At 41.9% G+C, this 15,366-nt stretch overlaps 1 long non-coding RNA gene across 2 annotated transcripts in view; it reads left to right on the plus strand.

Annotated features, from left to right (window-relative positions):
- Positions 1 to 15,366, plus strand: part of LOC129692543 (uncharacterized) — a 409,149-nt gene that overhangs the window by 527 nt on the left and 393,256 nt on the right. The window lies entirely within an intron of this gene.

Genomic DNA, 15,366 nt, shown 5'->3' on the forward strand with positions numbered 1-15,366 from the left:
CGCGCCCCCGGCCCGCATCCCCGCATCCCGCCTTCGCTGCTCCCGGCTCCCCTCGCCCTCCCCCGCGCGCCCCACGCCAGCCTCGGGCAGGAGTGGGTACGAGGAGTCACCTCCTGCTGGCCAGCCGAGGCTCGGCTCCGCACCCTCGCCTTTGTGGCCCCGGGGCTCACTTTTCCCCACGGGACAGAACTCTTGCTCCCGCTCAGGCTCCTAGGCTAGTGTCTTTGTGAAGAGGTTGGTACAGCCCTTTTAGAAGACAGGAAAACAAAGGCGACACGTAGGGGAACGTGCAGGGCAGTGTCACCTAGAACGGAGGGGCTCTCTGTGTTCTCAGAAAAGAGGGTTTTCCTTAAGGAATCCGTCATGCTTCATGTGCATGGAACTGACATATCTCCTGTTTAGAGAGAAAAAGCAATCCTTGCGTCCTTCAAGGGGATCTCAATTTTCTTGGTCACAGACCCCTCCTCCCCTTTAATGTTCAGTGCGTCCAGTTGTTTGCTTTTTCTCCTGTTTGGCCTTTTCTAGACCTTCGTTACTATCGTTCCTATCTTTGTCCTGTTTGGGGGAAATCACAGCAGAGAGTATCTGCTGGGCAGAGCAGGGCAGCTGTTTTCTCAGATACCTCATTTTCAGTCTCTGACATCACCCTGCTCACAGGTTGGCAACAGACACCGCATAGTACAGTGGATTGCTTTATCATCTAGAAAGAAAACGCGGATGACATTACAACAGTCTTGTATTATCCTAGCAATTGCGTGGATAATAATTGCTTCTTACAAATATCATCCAATGGAGTGAATCATTAATTTTTGCTGGGGAATTGAACCCGGGGCCTTGTGTGTGGTAGAGAAGTGCTCCATCTCTACACTATTCTTCCAGGCCATAAAGTCTGTAGTCATAATTTTTATTATATGCCTTGATTATTATTCCTCATCTGGAATGAGACATAGTCTTATTTTTTCCACTTCCTTTCTCTTGAAAGTGGCAAAAATTGCTGATTGATACTCATTTAAGAAATTAACATGCAAAAAAACCAGATAAAGGTTGAGCAAAGCAACAACAAGCCACACAAGCTTCTGGCCAACTCAATAACCCTTTGACAAAACAAGATTCACCTCAATGATTCACCTCAATGAAGGCACAGCTCTTCACCTTAATGCGCCGCTCCTCAGTCCTTTTGTAACCAATGGATGTTTCGAAAACTAAGACTGACTTTCTCAGAGAGGGACAGGGACTGGTCTGGATAAGAAGCCTTAGCTAACTTAGCCTAGGACTTGCTGGAGACAGTAGCTTGGTTTATTTTTCACGGTTGTGTGGACATAAGGAAAGCAAAGCTGGTGCTTCCTAAGGAGCCTCTCCCAGACGCTGCTTCACACACTAGTTAGCTTGAGATTCCATTACTCAGTAGCCCTGAACTCATTCTCATAAATGGATTTTATGTTGACTTCCTGCCCATACTGGGTCAGAGATCATCATCCTGGGAGGGAGTGCTTTGGCTTCTAAAGTGAGGTTAGTAGAGGCAAAAAGATCAGCGTTGGGGTTATAGATCTTGCTGACCCATTAAGGGTCAGTAAATTAGTACACTACTTGAGTTGACACTTCTGATCTCAACCTAATGGGTTGATTAACTTATGGCTGCTGTCTTCATTATGGGCTATTAGCACATTGTTAAACTGGGTCTTAGACTTAGGAATTGTTTCCATGTTTACTTTTATGCTCTCATGGTTAATCAATACTCATTATGGTTTGAATTTTTTTTTTTTAACTGAAAAGTTAGACCCTTCTCTAAAAAAAAAAAAATTGTATTCAGTACATTTATTAGCTGAGGTTGTAAAACTCTCTGGCTAAGGCTTTACAATATGCACAGGGATGTTACATAAATAGGGGGCATCATGAAGAGGAAACGGGAACGTGACATGCGCATGCTAAGGACTCCTTGCACATCGCCAGCACCTCCATCCTTCTGTGCGTTTCAGTGATAGTCACACTAGATCATGACATGCAGACTTCCATTGATGGCTCCTGTAACTTGTTAGCTAGGAATAGTCAAAACCTAGGTTTTGCCTACAAGACACATGCGTCTTGGGTCCTCGCGAGGAACATTTTTATGATTGGTATATCTTAGAAATTAGCCTGTAGATGGTATTATTAAATCCACAGAGTATGTCTTTTTTTTTTTCTTGGCTTTCTTCAAGTTTGTAATGAATTCCAAGGTCATTGTAATCCTGGTGATTTGGGAATAATCAGTAATCATTCTTTAATCCCACCAGTTGGCAATTAATATATTAGAAATGCTGGGGAAATCACTAGAGAAACTTAAAATTTATCCACTCGCTCATGCAATTAATTAAGGGGTGTGCACAGTGTTTCAGATGGAACTTCATTGGGACAGAAGTGGTTGGCTGGCAGGTGTTGATGAAAACCAGAACAGTGAGCAACAATATGCTCAAACCCAAGAATCCCGAAGCTTCCCTAAGGACGCTCTATCAGACACTGACTTGCTACCTACTTTAATTCATAGCCAAGTCATAGCCCATCTTTTGGAAGCTAGACAATTGAGTTCCTTCTGAAGTCATGTATACACCTCTCAACCCAGCACAAGATGGAGTGGGTATATTTTGCAAGCCTCTCTAACTTGACGAGGATTAGGGTATTTTTGTATCTTTAAACCAGCACTGAGAGGGATGCTCAAAAAGCCCAGGGGTGGTGCTCCAGGTCACGGAAGGCTGCTATGCTTTTCAGAGATGATCCCTGACCTCAGGGAAAGTCTAGGACGCAGGCAAGAGACTGCAGCAGAGCAAGTGGGAAGAGGATTTTCAGAACCCTACAGTAGATTGTTTTAAACGAGAATGCCAGGATGATGCCATCAAAAGGTACTATAGCTGGAAAAAAACCGTAGTCACAGGACCAAGTTTCAGAGAAAACACGGTCTTAGTTAAAACAGAATAAAAATAGCATTAGGTATGCTGAAAACTCCACAGCAAATAAAATCTGTGTGGTTACCTGCCTTCAAAAGCAGCCGCATTTGTTAGCATTGAAAGTCTGCACCAACAGGGAATCCCCTCGAGCCATCTTCTTCAGTGGTTGAGGGACACATGACACACAATTGAGTTTGCCCAGCTCAACAAGCTCTAGGGTACACAGATGATTTTTGGTTATGAGGTGTTGGAGCTCAAGCTGACTTGAAATTTGGTGGACTTGGTGCCTGCTTTCATACTTATTTCATTTTCTTAAGCCCTGCCAAAATATGTGTGTGCAGAAATACAGCCCTTTTACAAATTACCTTGGTATTTGGGGGATTTTTTTTTGGAGGGGGGAATCCAGTGTCATCTTTGCAAAGTTAGAGGATATACTCTAAGCAGATCCTTCTTTGACATCTGCTCACTGCCCACTGGAGACAAGACCGCTGCTTACTGTTCTGCTCTGCTGGCCCAGTGTCTGAACTGAATCAGTAGTCCACAAAACATTCCCAAACTTGTGGCCCGTAAGTGTGAAGGAGTCACTGAAACTTTGTTGGTAGCAGCTCATTAAGTATATGTGTTTTGTGAGGAAAGGAGAAACAAAAGCAAGACATTTTGGCCTTGTCAGATGGCAGTCTGCAGATGGACTCAAAAATAGGAATTAAGCTTAATTGAAACATAGAATTTTTAACTAATTGCTGGCTTTGTGGTAAGCTGTATGCTTGGAGGAAGGCTGTGGACAATAGTGTGGTCTTGCATAAGCAGTTCCCTTCCCTGTCTCCAGTCCTTCCCATCTCCCTACTAGCAGGCAGTGTGAACACTACGGCCGGAGAACACAGGGTTCAGAGGAGCTGCAGCTCCAGTCATCACTGCTTTCAGTGTCCCCCTAGAGACCAGCCTCTGGTGGAGGGAATGCTGTCCAGCTCAGGGGTTAATAGCACTGAGCTGAGAGGCCCAGGCCGCTGCTTTTTGGGGGCTTCTGCTCCATCACCACGAGGACACAAGCTTAGAACCAGGAAGAAGGTGAATGAGGAACACAGTGAAGTTTAGAGGTGACAACGGAAGTGCACACATAAGGGCGTTGTTCTTACTCTTGAGTGCTTGTAGCTTATAAGAAGGCGACAGACTCAACCCTGTGGGGAATCTGGCTCCCTCAGGAGAACAACATCGCCGCTCTGTATGATTCATAGAGAGAGGTGAAGCTAGCATGGCGGCAAAGATTGGGGAGATGGGAAAAAGGTAGTAGCTGTTAATGTAGTAACCCAACGGAGCTAGAATTATGCTATACACGCCTTTTTAATACAACATTCCAAATGCATACAATTTGAAAACAACTTTATGCCCAACTGGAACCATGGATCCAGGATTTCATATTTCTAATAAGGCACCAAAAGTTACCTTAACCTAACATAGAATTAACATGTCAAAATTATTACACGAAGCCCTTGCTGTGTTGTCAAGATTGGGTGACATTTAGCATTTAAGAATATATTTCTACAACCTGTTTGCCATGGAGCCACCCTTTCCAAATGAAAGCTTCTGAAAATATCTGTGATAAAACACAGCACTGGAAATCAGTCTTAGTTTGGACAATGACATTCTATTATCGATTGGCTTCAGCCTGCTTTACAACAACACATTTATTTAATGACTTCTCCAGGGCGTTATGCAAAATTTAACATAATTGATTAAATTATAGTAACTTCCTGTCTAACAAAACAAAAGGAGCGAAACTTCTTTACCATCTCATAGTTTATTGAAAATGTTGATTGAAATGTGACCCCAAGGATATCACACAGTCAAGAATACAGGAAACTTAGTATCTTGAACATTTAGATGAACATCTGAAGAAAATCAGTCTTTTCAGTTTTTATGATTTTTAGATTACTAAAAATTTTAGTTATCTGTGATTTAAGAGTAATGTATACATTTCATTTATCTTATAGAAAATTCCTGCAAATGTTGTGGCTTAAGACAAGCACATTTATTTAGTTTTGTAGATTAGATTTTTAACACCTGCTTCATTGTACTTAAACCAAGGTGTCACTGGGGCTGCATTTGTATCTGAGGACTCTAGGGAGTCAGCTAAGAAGGTGTATTGGCATTTGGGACGCTGAAGCATCATCCTGTGAGGGGATTTTGAGGGGCAAACGTAGGACTGAAAGTTTAACAGAAGGGTGAAGAGTCAGGTGTTTGTCAACCATACCACTGCTGATTCACACTGCTTCTCCTTGCTGGCACTTCTCACTGCCCTGCACATGGGCCAACTGTGTGCAGGCAGAAGACCTTAAACGATGGTCATAGATGTTCACAGTAAGAAACTTTCACCATGAGGGGGTGAGCAAAAATTCACAGAGGGGCTTGGAAGGCAGGTGGATTGACTTATTCTGCTTTCACTTAATGCTCCAGTGGTTCTCTGGGACTTTCCCTTTCTCACCTAGGGTTCAGATGTGCCCCTCTCTCTTTTGTGCTACATTTGGCCTCAAAATATGTTTCCCAAAACACAGCACAAACCAGCAAGCAAACGGAAGTCATCATTGATTTCCCATTAACTGTAGTGAAACTTGAAAGCAAGTCCTCAGCTGAGCCCGCAGGGCCCAGAGACCAATTTTTGTCACCTCTGCTGTCCCGCATGTGTCCACTTCACCCCACCCGAACAGAGCAGACACGTTGACCATGTTTGCCTGCTGCTTTGCTTTGTTCCTTCGCCTGTCGGATCTGAGTCTGGACGCTAGGAACTGTTCACCTGCACCTCGTCAGGCTGGGCTGTCTTGCCCCTCATTACTCATCCTGTGACTATTTCGAGCTCATCTCATGCTTTTCTGCGTTCATGCTCTTGATCATAGAGTCTCCTTTTCTGGGCTAATGATCTAATCTCTGCCATCCTTGAAGGTGTGGGTGAAACCTTTCCTGTCTTTATTTAGGTTTCCATTTGCCCATCCCAGCTGGAAGTGAGGCATCTCTCGCCTCTGAACTCTTTAAAACTCTTTTAGCTTTTACTACTTTTTGTTCATAATGTTAGCGGTCATTTCATAGAATGTAAGCTTAATCTTCTCAGACAGGTTTCAACATCTTTGAAGGGAACAGAATGTCTTTTTTTTTTTTGCCTTCAATCCGTAAATGTTTTCCTTACAGAAGGTTCTCCAGTTTTGTGTTGCTGCATTTGTAAAACACAAATAATCTGTTTTAGAAAAATATGAACAAAATGAAAACTGGAAGGGAAAATGAATTTGTCTTTTAGTGGTGTGCTCTCCTCTGGCGCACTTGTGGGGAATGATGAAAGCAATGGACCAACTCTCCTTTCTATTCCCTCAATCAAGGGAGTACAAGGAGAAAACCAACATGCAGAAAACCAAAGCATCTTGGCTAGAAGTCTGGACGTTTCCCAATTCTCAACACGTTTCAGAGAGAGGTAGTGAGAACTGAAAGACCTTTGCCTTTTTGCAGTCAAGGGTGTACAATTTTAAAAGTATTTGAACATTTTCATTTAAACATCTTACATTTCCAAAAGTAATTCTCAAAGAATCTAGAATAGAACCCCATTTGGAATTCGAAAATACCAAGTGTCTTCTTGAAGGTTGGCTTTAGTCTTCTCCATCTGAAGCAAATCTATGTTTCCATTTTGATCCCAGGTAGCCTGGGAGAGGAGAAACAGCAGCCAATGAGCTGTTATGGTGCTGGCATAGTTCCTTTCCTGTGCATAAGTAGGCACTCCAGGGCCTGGGGTGTGCGTGTGTGTGTGTGTGTGTGTGTGTGTGTGTGTGTTTGTGTGTGTGTGTGTGTTGGAAGTAGTACTTCACAGGAATTTTGAGCTATCTGCTCAAGTCAACAGCAGAATTTCAGTACTATCAGAATAAGAGTATATATGTACCTGGTGATATCATTTGCTTACTCGCGACCTCACTGACAGCAGTCAGCTAAGCTAATCACCAACACATGCTGTTAGCAGAGTATAGTTCTCAGCCCTGGGAGTTTAGAGGGACTCCTGGACCTCACCTGCAGACATTCCAAAATAATTGGCTGGGCTGCACTGTGAAAGTAATGACTCCAGGGAGCAGGCACTGCTGTGCCCCCCGCTACCCTCTGTAGGCTGACAATATGGACATGGTGGAATGTGAGCTTATAGATCATACAGAAATCACTTACTCTCCTCTCACAGGCAATTTAAGAGCTGAGCAAGCAGATCTGGCAGTATTAAGAGAAATGGCTCCCATCCATACAACACGAGTTACAACTGAATTTCAGGTCTCCTGACTGCTCGACCATAGTCCTTCCCATTTAAAGTGTGGTCTTTGGACCAGTCATGCCACTTCAGAGTTTATTAAAAATGCCGAGTCTCGGGCTGCACCCCTGACCTTCTGAATCAGTGTCTGTTTAAACAACTTCCACAGACGACTTGCAGTAACATTCTTTTGAGGAAATCTTTATTCTTGCTTTGACTGCCATGTTTGAGAGCATTTCCTGAGTCTCCACATTTAGCACAGCAGCCTGGGACAAGATATGTAACTGTTGCATTTGGAACGCATCGTGACTAAGATTTGATGTGTCAGACATATCTTTGAAGTATTCTTAAGGGCGTGGACTTGATTGTACTCTCTGTGTGTCCGACAGACTTTAATTGATGACTTATTTGATACTATATGCTGTGATGGAAAAAGTAGTTGAGACACTTTCTAGGATCTCACTATCTGGTTAAGGGTAAGGGGACAGTAAAGAAGTATGACAATACTGTAGGGTAAAATCCACAATGAGAAAGAATGCTATGGCTTAAGAGCACATGGTGTTTGCCGTGGGAACATGGAGGAAGATTGTTGAGTCCAGACTTTGGCATGGTCTTGGGATTTTAAAACCAAGTAAAAGCACAGTGGACTGCAGACAGTAATGAGGACTGAGCTGAAAGGTCGAAGTTAGAGGGACAGGGTCTAGAGAGATCAGTTAAGCAAAGGCTCAGAGCATAGACACCTCACTTTGTGTGTCAAAACAGGAGGAAAACCACACTTACATGTGTGGCATCCAGTGGAAAGGATGCTCTTGTCCTGAGGATGGAAGAGACTTGAAGGGCTTCTTATTCCCCAGGCTTCAGATGTAAAGGACATTACTTTTCAAACAAGAAGACAGCCCAGCCACGACTTTGAGGCATTAATTATTGGTAAACTCCATATGCATTATAGCCTAGAATATGGTGGTCCCATTATTCTGTTCATTTGTGGCATCTCGTTATCATCACACATCTGGCCACAGTCTAATGCTGAGAACCACAGTGAATAAACAGCACCACAGTCCAGAAAGAGCCAACCCATCCTGTTAGCCTTCAAAGGCACATCCTCTTTCAAATGATATGATGGGTCCAAGATGATAAATATTAGCCACACTTGGCTGCTAAGCTCCTGAAATGCGGCTAATCAAACTTTGGTCATTGGAACAGGACACCAGATTTCAAAGACATATCAACATCAAAATCTTTAATTACTTAGTGGAATAATACTTTGGCCACACTTGGAGTTAAATGGAATATATGCTAAAATTAGAGTCACCCTTTACTCTTTGAATGTAGCTACTGGAAAATTAATGATTATATATATGACTCACATTAGGTTTCTGTAGGCAGGCTATTTAAACATGAAGTTGCTTTCAAATTATTACCTTTTTCCTCCCACCCTGGAAATATATTTCCAATTCAATATGTAGCTCTAGAAAACCTAGAAGTGGTTTTGAGTTTTTAATGATTGTGTAAAATTGGAGAAAAGTCAAGCAACAATGAAAGAATTTCCTTTGTACAGTATTTAAGCTTTCAAAAATTTCATATTACTCTTAAGCAGCCTTGCAGTTGTTTTTATTGCATGGATATGTAGGTATAGGGTAATTGCAGCTCTTTTCCTCTCAAGCCTGAATAAGTATTGTCACACACACCCTCTGTAATCTGTATTGTGTGGACATATGCTGGGTGGGACGGTGCATTAGGTTTTGTTTTCAGCTTGGTGCAGATGTGAAAGCTCTAGCTAATGAGAGCGGTGTGTGAGTGTTTGTGTTTTAGGAAGAAGGCTCCTGGATTTGCCTCAGAGATTTAGATATTCTGTACAGGGAATCAAGTGACATGCTCAAATTAACTGTGGCCAGACACATCCACATGATCTGAATATAAATGTTTGAGTCTTGCTCAAATTAGGGTTCTTGGTATCAAGGAAAAGTGACTTCTTGCTCAGCAAGTCAAAACCACTGTATTTCACTCTTCTACTGGGACATTGCAGTATCAGATTTGCATTGAACTCTGCAGTGAGATTTCATTCAGAATATGTATTACAACTCACTTGAAGGGAACTTCTTTAATGGCCTAAAAATTTCAGACCATAGCTTTGGGGGTTCTGAAAAAGTATCCTACTGTTTTCTATTAAAAAGAAAAAACTACACTATGATTATGGTTTACTTGTGTGCAGGGATGGGTGATGGTAAGGTGGTGGGTGTGCCATGGTGTGCCGATGTCCGCAAGTCAGGGGACAACTTGTGGAAGTAGGTTCCTTCTTCTACCATGGGACTCCTTGGATCAACTCAGGTTATTAGACTTGTCAAACAAATGCTTTTTCCTCTAGAGCCACCCTGTTGGACTCGGTCCCACTGTTTTATTCACAGTACTTAGGTGGTTGACTGGGAAAACCATGGGAGTATAAGATGTTAGTTTTGGCATCAGTAGACAGTTTCCATGTTTCAACAGTCAGTAGATACAAGCAGTTAGTACTCAAGAAGGAACCATGGAAATCCAGGTCCTTGCTTTCCTGTTTCTTTGCAAGATTCTTTGATTCTTTACAGTCATTTCATATTAATTAATTCATGGAATAGCTGACTTGCCAAGTCACCATTTATCATGCTTCCTCTGCAGATCTTGTATAAATAGTAGGTGATCTGGGGACACTTCCTGTTGTTTGCCCCGCCTCCTTTTCACTTTGTGTGCAGCCCTTTAACCACCTGTTGGGCTCAGTCTCAGTTCCCTGTGTTATGTGTTTTCTCAGAGTACAGTTCTCTGGCTTTGGAGAATTTTAAGTTATGTATTATCTTCAGTGTTGGACTTGTCTTAATGAAAGACAAGTCTTAAGTCATAAAGAAAGGTAAGTGCAATCCAAGGACTGTCATTTTGCCTGTTGCACTTTGTATTACCTGGATAAACCACATGGATTTCCTGCAGCATTTTCTTAGCATGTTGGAAGCAGCTGAAATGTTGAACACACACATTGTGACAGCTAAATGATGTGGTCTGACTAGTATGATGCAGAAGAAAACAAAGCACGACTCCTTTGGGGGTCAATGCACGAATACACGAAAAGATGCAGAAAGCTTCTCTCTCTGGCTTCTTTTGACTTGTCACTACTTTGCAAAGTCAAAGTTAATACATTATTAGTGATCGCAGAGAAGTCGAAACGTGGGGAAAGATTTTATAGCAAGTTTTGTTCTTAGGGGTGCCAATTTGTTATACACTCATTACAGTCAAAGTGAACTGAAGTTCCTAAGAGTTGTTGCTCTGAAGACAAAGTGAAAACCATTCAGGGACAAAGCAAAGGAACCCATGAGAGCTGGGCCTCTAGCTCAGCTGGAGAGCACTTGGCTGGCAAACACAAAGCCAAGGCTCAGTCCCCACAGTCATTCAAATGGCTGTGCTGGTGCATATCTGTCATTCCAGCTCTTGAGAATCAGAGCCAGGAGGATTAAAAGTTTAAGTTTATCATTGACTCCTTAGCAAGTTTGAGGTCATCTTGGGATATATGAGATCTGTCTCATATATTGTAATTATTATTGATATTGAATTCTGTAGAAGTTATAGATATTTTAAAAAATGACTCTTGGTAAGTTTAACAAATTCAATGCATTTCACATTTATTATCCGGTAATTATTGGCTGTTTCATGAATGGGTTAGTCAGTTGGTCTGAACAGACCTGATGAACCAGACTCATCTTTGGAGAGCTAACAGGACCACGCAAGTTGCCCAGTCCAGCACCTCACACAGCTTCATGGATAATGTCTCCTCTCATGCTAGTGAAGACTCAGCCATGACGAGACTTTTAAACAGCTGTCTACAAAATCATGTCAGTTTTCTGGGCTTTAACCTTCTCAGGTTGGCTGAATTCTAAGATCTCTTTCTACCCACAAAATTCTATAGTCCCAAACTAAATGCAAGTGCAAGGGGTCTCTGGCCTGCTGCACCAAGACATATGCAGACTTCGAGACCACTGAGATCTTGGCTGCAGCTGTGGACAGACTTAAGAGAGTAAAGAGACTGACTCATGGTGTTGACTAGAATCACCCCCTCCACAGTCTTTGCTCGGACCTAGGACCTATCTGACCTGCGGCCTGAGCAAGGTGAAGGGGAGAAGGAAGGACTTAGGTACCCGGGTATGTCTGGGTGCCCTTGAGCTTCACACATGCACCCTCCCATCAGTTCACTGCCAAGAGCATCCTCTTCATGGATGCCTCTGGCATGTGGGGAAGTTCTCAGAGTTCTCGAAGCTGGGCTGTGTGCAGACGGAAATGTTCCTAAGTGTGTGTGACCTGCTGATTCCTGCCTGCCTCCATCCATCCCACTCTGAACTTTTTGACACTTACCAGTACTAAGCATTTATTTGCTGTCCTCAAATAGTCTGCCTTTTATCAAAAGGAGATGAGCATGCACTCCGTTGTCTTATAGCCCCTGAACATTTCCCTGCAGAGCGGATTGTCATTCTGTCTGGAGCACACCTTACTTGTGAATTCAAATTAGTTAGAATAATAAATAACTTTTTTTTTAAAGAGCAAACCAAAAAGCCTGTGTTGAAAATAGCTACTGCCTAATTTAAAGTGCTATAGAAAAAAAAAAAAAATCCAGTCTTTCTTCTTGGTACTTTATAGCTTTAGAGGTTTCACCAAACACAGCACAGTTTTGCAAATACACAGTTGGATCCAGCCAGTACAGGAAACTCTAGGCCGCCAGCTTCTCCCCACATAGAATTAGGTCTCCCCAGTTTCAGAAGTTCTAAACTAAGCAATGTAAAAAGCACACACCTTCTTTACATCTCCACGTGCAAATGCAGCGCACACCTCAGCACAGGTGCCAGGGAAGAAGGGGACAGCCGCATGCTCGAGGACCCGTGGGCAGAGCACAGTGCGCTCTTTTCATTACGTTTGCAGTGAATGCAGATTTAACGCATGGGCAAAACCTGCTGTCCCCACAGGGCCGGGCCCCATGGGCCTGCCGTGGGAATAGCTGCACATTAATTGTTGCAGCCAAGTGGACATGGAGGTTTTTCCCTGCATGGCACTTACGCAGGTAACGGACTACAATCGGAGAAACCTTTGTTTTTCATTCTCAAGCCTTCCCCTCCCCCCCCCCAAAAAAAATCTATGAGGAGCAAGATAAGCCCAAATGTCTTTAACGTATTTTTATCTTAACTACACAACTATTAGAGTACTTATCACTGCATCTACACACCTAGAAACATGGATACACTGCTTTAAATTAGACATCTGAAAACTCACATTTCCTAAACTGATAAATTGCAAATTGGTTAATCCACATTTGCAAAGCATGAACTTGCTTTACGTAACCACCTCCTTGGTTAATTTAAAATATGTTAAGTTTATAGGTATTTTACTTTCCCTTCACCCCAGGAATGCGTTTGTTGTTTAACGTGAGGTGCACACCTGGATGAAATGACTGTTTGTATGTTCTGGCTTTCCTTTCTCTTTTCTGCCCCAAGGCTGTTAACTGCTAATGTCTCACTTTATCTAAAATCATGTACTTAAGCCATTTAATAAACTCAGAAGAGGCGAGTTCCCAAAATAACAACTGGGGCATATATTACATCCATTTCCTCAAAACAAAAGAAATTGAATGCCCTACATAGTAAATCTCGCACTACCCACAATTCCACCCTACACCTAAGAGCTGAGTTGTTTCACAACTGCAGTGGTTTGTGATTCTGGCTTAGTAAAAACAACAAAACCCCAAAAACAGAGAGTCCTGGCACATAAGCCAGCCCTGGTGGTAATGTGCCAGTTTTGAATTGTTCCCCGTTTTTATTACAGGTTCTAGGTTTCAGATGAGCAGGAGGCTCCCACTGCTTTTACAGCAAGATATGAAATTGCAGCTTCTGGCAGGCAGCACCTGCCCTCTACCTGGCAGGGGCTAGTCTGGAGTTGGCCATGTGATACCCTGTTGTAAGGTATATTTTGTGTTGCTCTATGTGGGGATTTAAACACTGGGGAACAAAATCTCTCCCTGAAGGTATGCAACCTTTGGTGTCAGGTCTTAATAAAGACTTCACACAATTAAAATCTAAAGCCAGTATGATACAGGGCCTGCTTTCTTCAGTGGTTGTTTAGTGATGGGATGAAACAAATGATTATAATGTCTTGTTGCCTTCAGAAAGGAATTGCCTAAATATTTATTATGCCTTATTTGGTTTTGGTTTTGTTTTGGTATGGGAGATTGAACCCATGGCCTCACTTATCCTAAATGTAATATGTGGTATTTACTTCAGGGTAAATGCTTTACCGTGGAGGAACAGCCCTGCTCACCTGATGGATGTTTGCCGTGACAAACTATATGTTTAGCGTGTCATGTGGGAGAGTTGTTTATATACATCCACACTGATCTTTCATGTTTTGTGTGTTACTCTACAAATTTTACATTAGGAGATTTTGAAATAATAAACACAAGAAGTCTCTCTAAAGATAGTCAGTCACAGGCTGAACCTTTGCCTGAACAGAAGTGCCTTTCAAAACAATGTTTAAGGTTTTTTTTTATTTCTTTTAACTTCAAAAAGGTGAACTTTTATATATCCTTAGTTTCGATAGTATCCTCTGGTGGTCTCCTTTTTTTTTTAGTATTTATCATAGAGTACTGTATAGATCCTAGAGTACTATATAGATCCTAGACTTGTCAGTCTGGGCTTACAACTTACTCTTAGGTTAAAATGACAAAATACATACAATAAAAGTAGTGATTGAAACCTCTGCCTCCCCGAGTGTTGGGATTACAGGAGTGTGCCACCACACTTGGCTACAATCGCCATTTTATTGTATGTATTTTGTCATTTTAATCGAAGAGTAAGTTGTGCGTTCAAGGACAGCCTGGTCTACAAAGCAAGTCCAGGACAGCCAAGGCTACACAGAGAAACCCTGTCCCAAAAAACCAAACAACAAAAATGGTGATTGAATCTGTTTATGCACAGCTGTGGGCCTATGGATAGCTTCTTGAAACATTTTCTCAACTATTAATCTCATTTATTGTCATAAAAACACAGCATCATTTGACTAATTATTAAATTTTCCAACCCACTCCTTCATGTAAGGTTCCCTCTGCGACATTCTGCCAACTGTTTTTGATGGGTTAGCTTCTTGACCAATATGGCAAACCACTCCCTTTCCAAACCCACTCATAATGCTATGTCTGCATTCATTGCTAGATCTAGAGGAAGCTCTAGAATTGTCAAGTTCAGACAGAAGTCACTCTAGGCTCTTTGATTTAGTCTTTCTTGAAAGACTTAATTTTAAGAATAAAATTACTTGACTTGCCCTTTGCAGTAAGTCTTTGTTTCTGACCTTCTCAAGGTATCTATCAGGTGGGGTTTAGGGATCACAGGTCAGTAACTGAAACAAGGAACAATATAAGAAGCAGTGGCACGCTGCAAAGGGGTCCTACCCTCTTTGGCAGTTTACCAGGCAAGTGGCATTGTGAATTAGATAATCCCACATTGCTTTAAACCAGCCATCTCGAGAATGTTTACACCACAAGAATTGGCAGGTAATTTAAGTCCTGTCCCCTCTCCAGCCAACCCCAACTCATTTACAGACACACAGCTTCGTATGAAGATGTCCAGATAATGGAGGTGAATTGCATTTAAGGTACTCTGTTTTAGAGGTATCAAACATATTAAGAGGTTTTTGGCTTTTTACTATGAATATAGTAATACAGTTAATACTGAAAATTAGAATATAGATCCTGAATCCGAGAACTTTAAAAATACACTTTTTCTTCAAAATGATTTGTTCTTTTCAGGGCCAGTTCTTTAACTTTTTGAGTAAAGTTAAAATGTGTTTAGGAAATACCAAACCCCACGACTGTTTGCAAATTCTATACAGTATAATCTCTGCATAGCTTTGGATAGCTGATCCACAAATTGGGAGTCTCTTGAGTTGACTTGCAGAAGCATTATACAAAATAATGATACCCATTTTTAAAAAATCTGTGATTACATATGGATGTGATAATCTGTAGCAGCACTATCAGATAAATAATACATATTTAAAAAATTTCTGTAATTACATGTTTACCCGATAGGCCAGAACGACTCTGTCCCAAGGAACTGTTACAGACTGAGTAAATAATACATGTTTTAAAGTCCATAATTACATATGTAAACGATAGACTATCGAGTAAAT

Source organism: Psammomys obesus, unplaced genomic scaffold (assembly GCF_907164565.1).
Source record: "Psammomys obesus unplaced genomic scaffold, mPsaObe1.curated_primary_1811, whole genome shotgun sequence".
Classification (NCBI taxonomy): domain Eukaryota; kingdom Metazoa; phylum Chordata; class Mammalia; order Rodentia; family Muridae; genus Psammomys; species Psammomys obesus.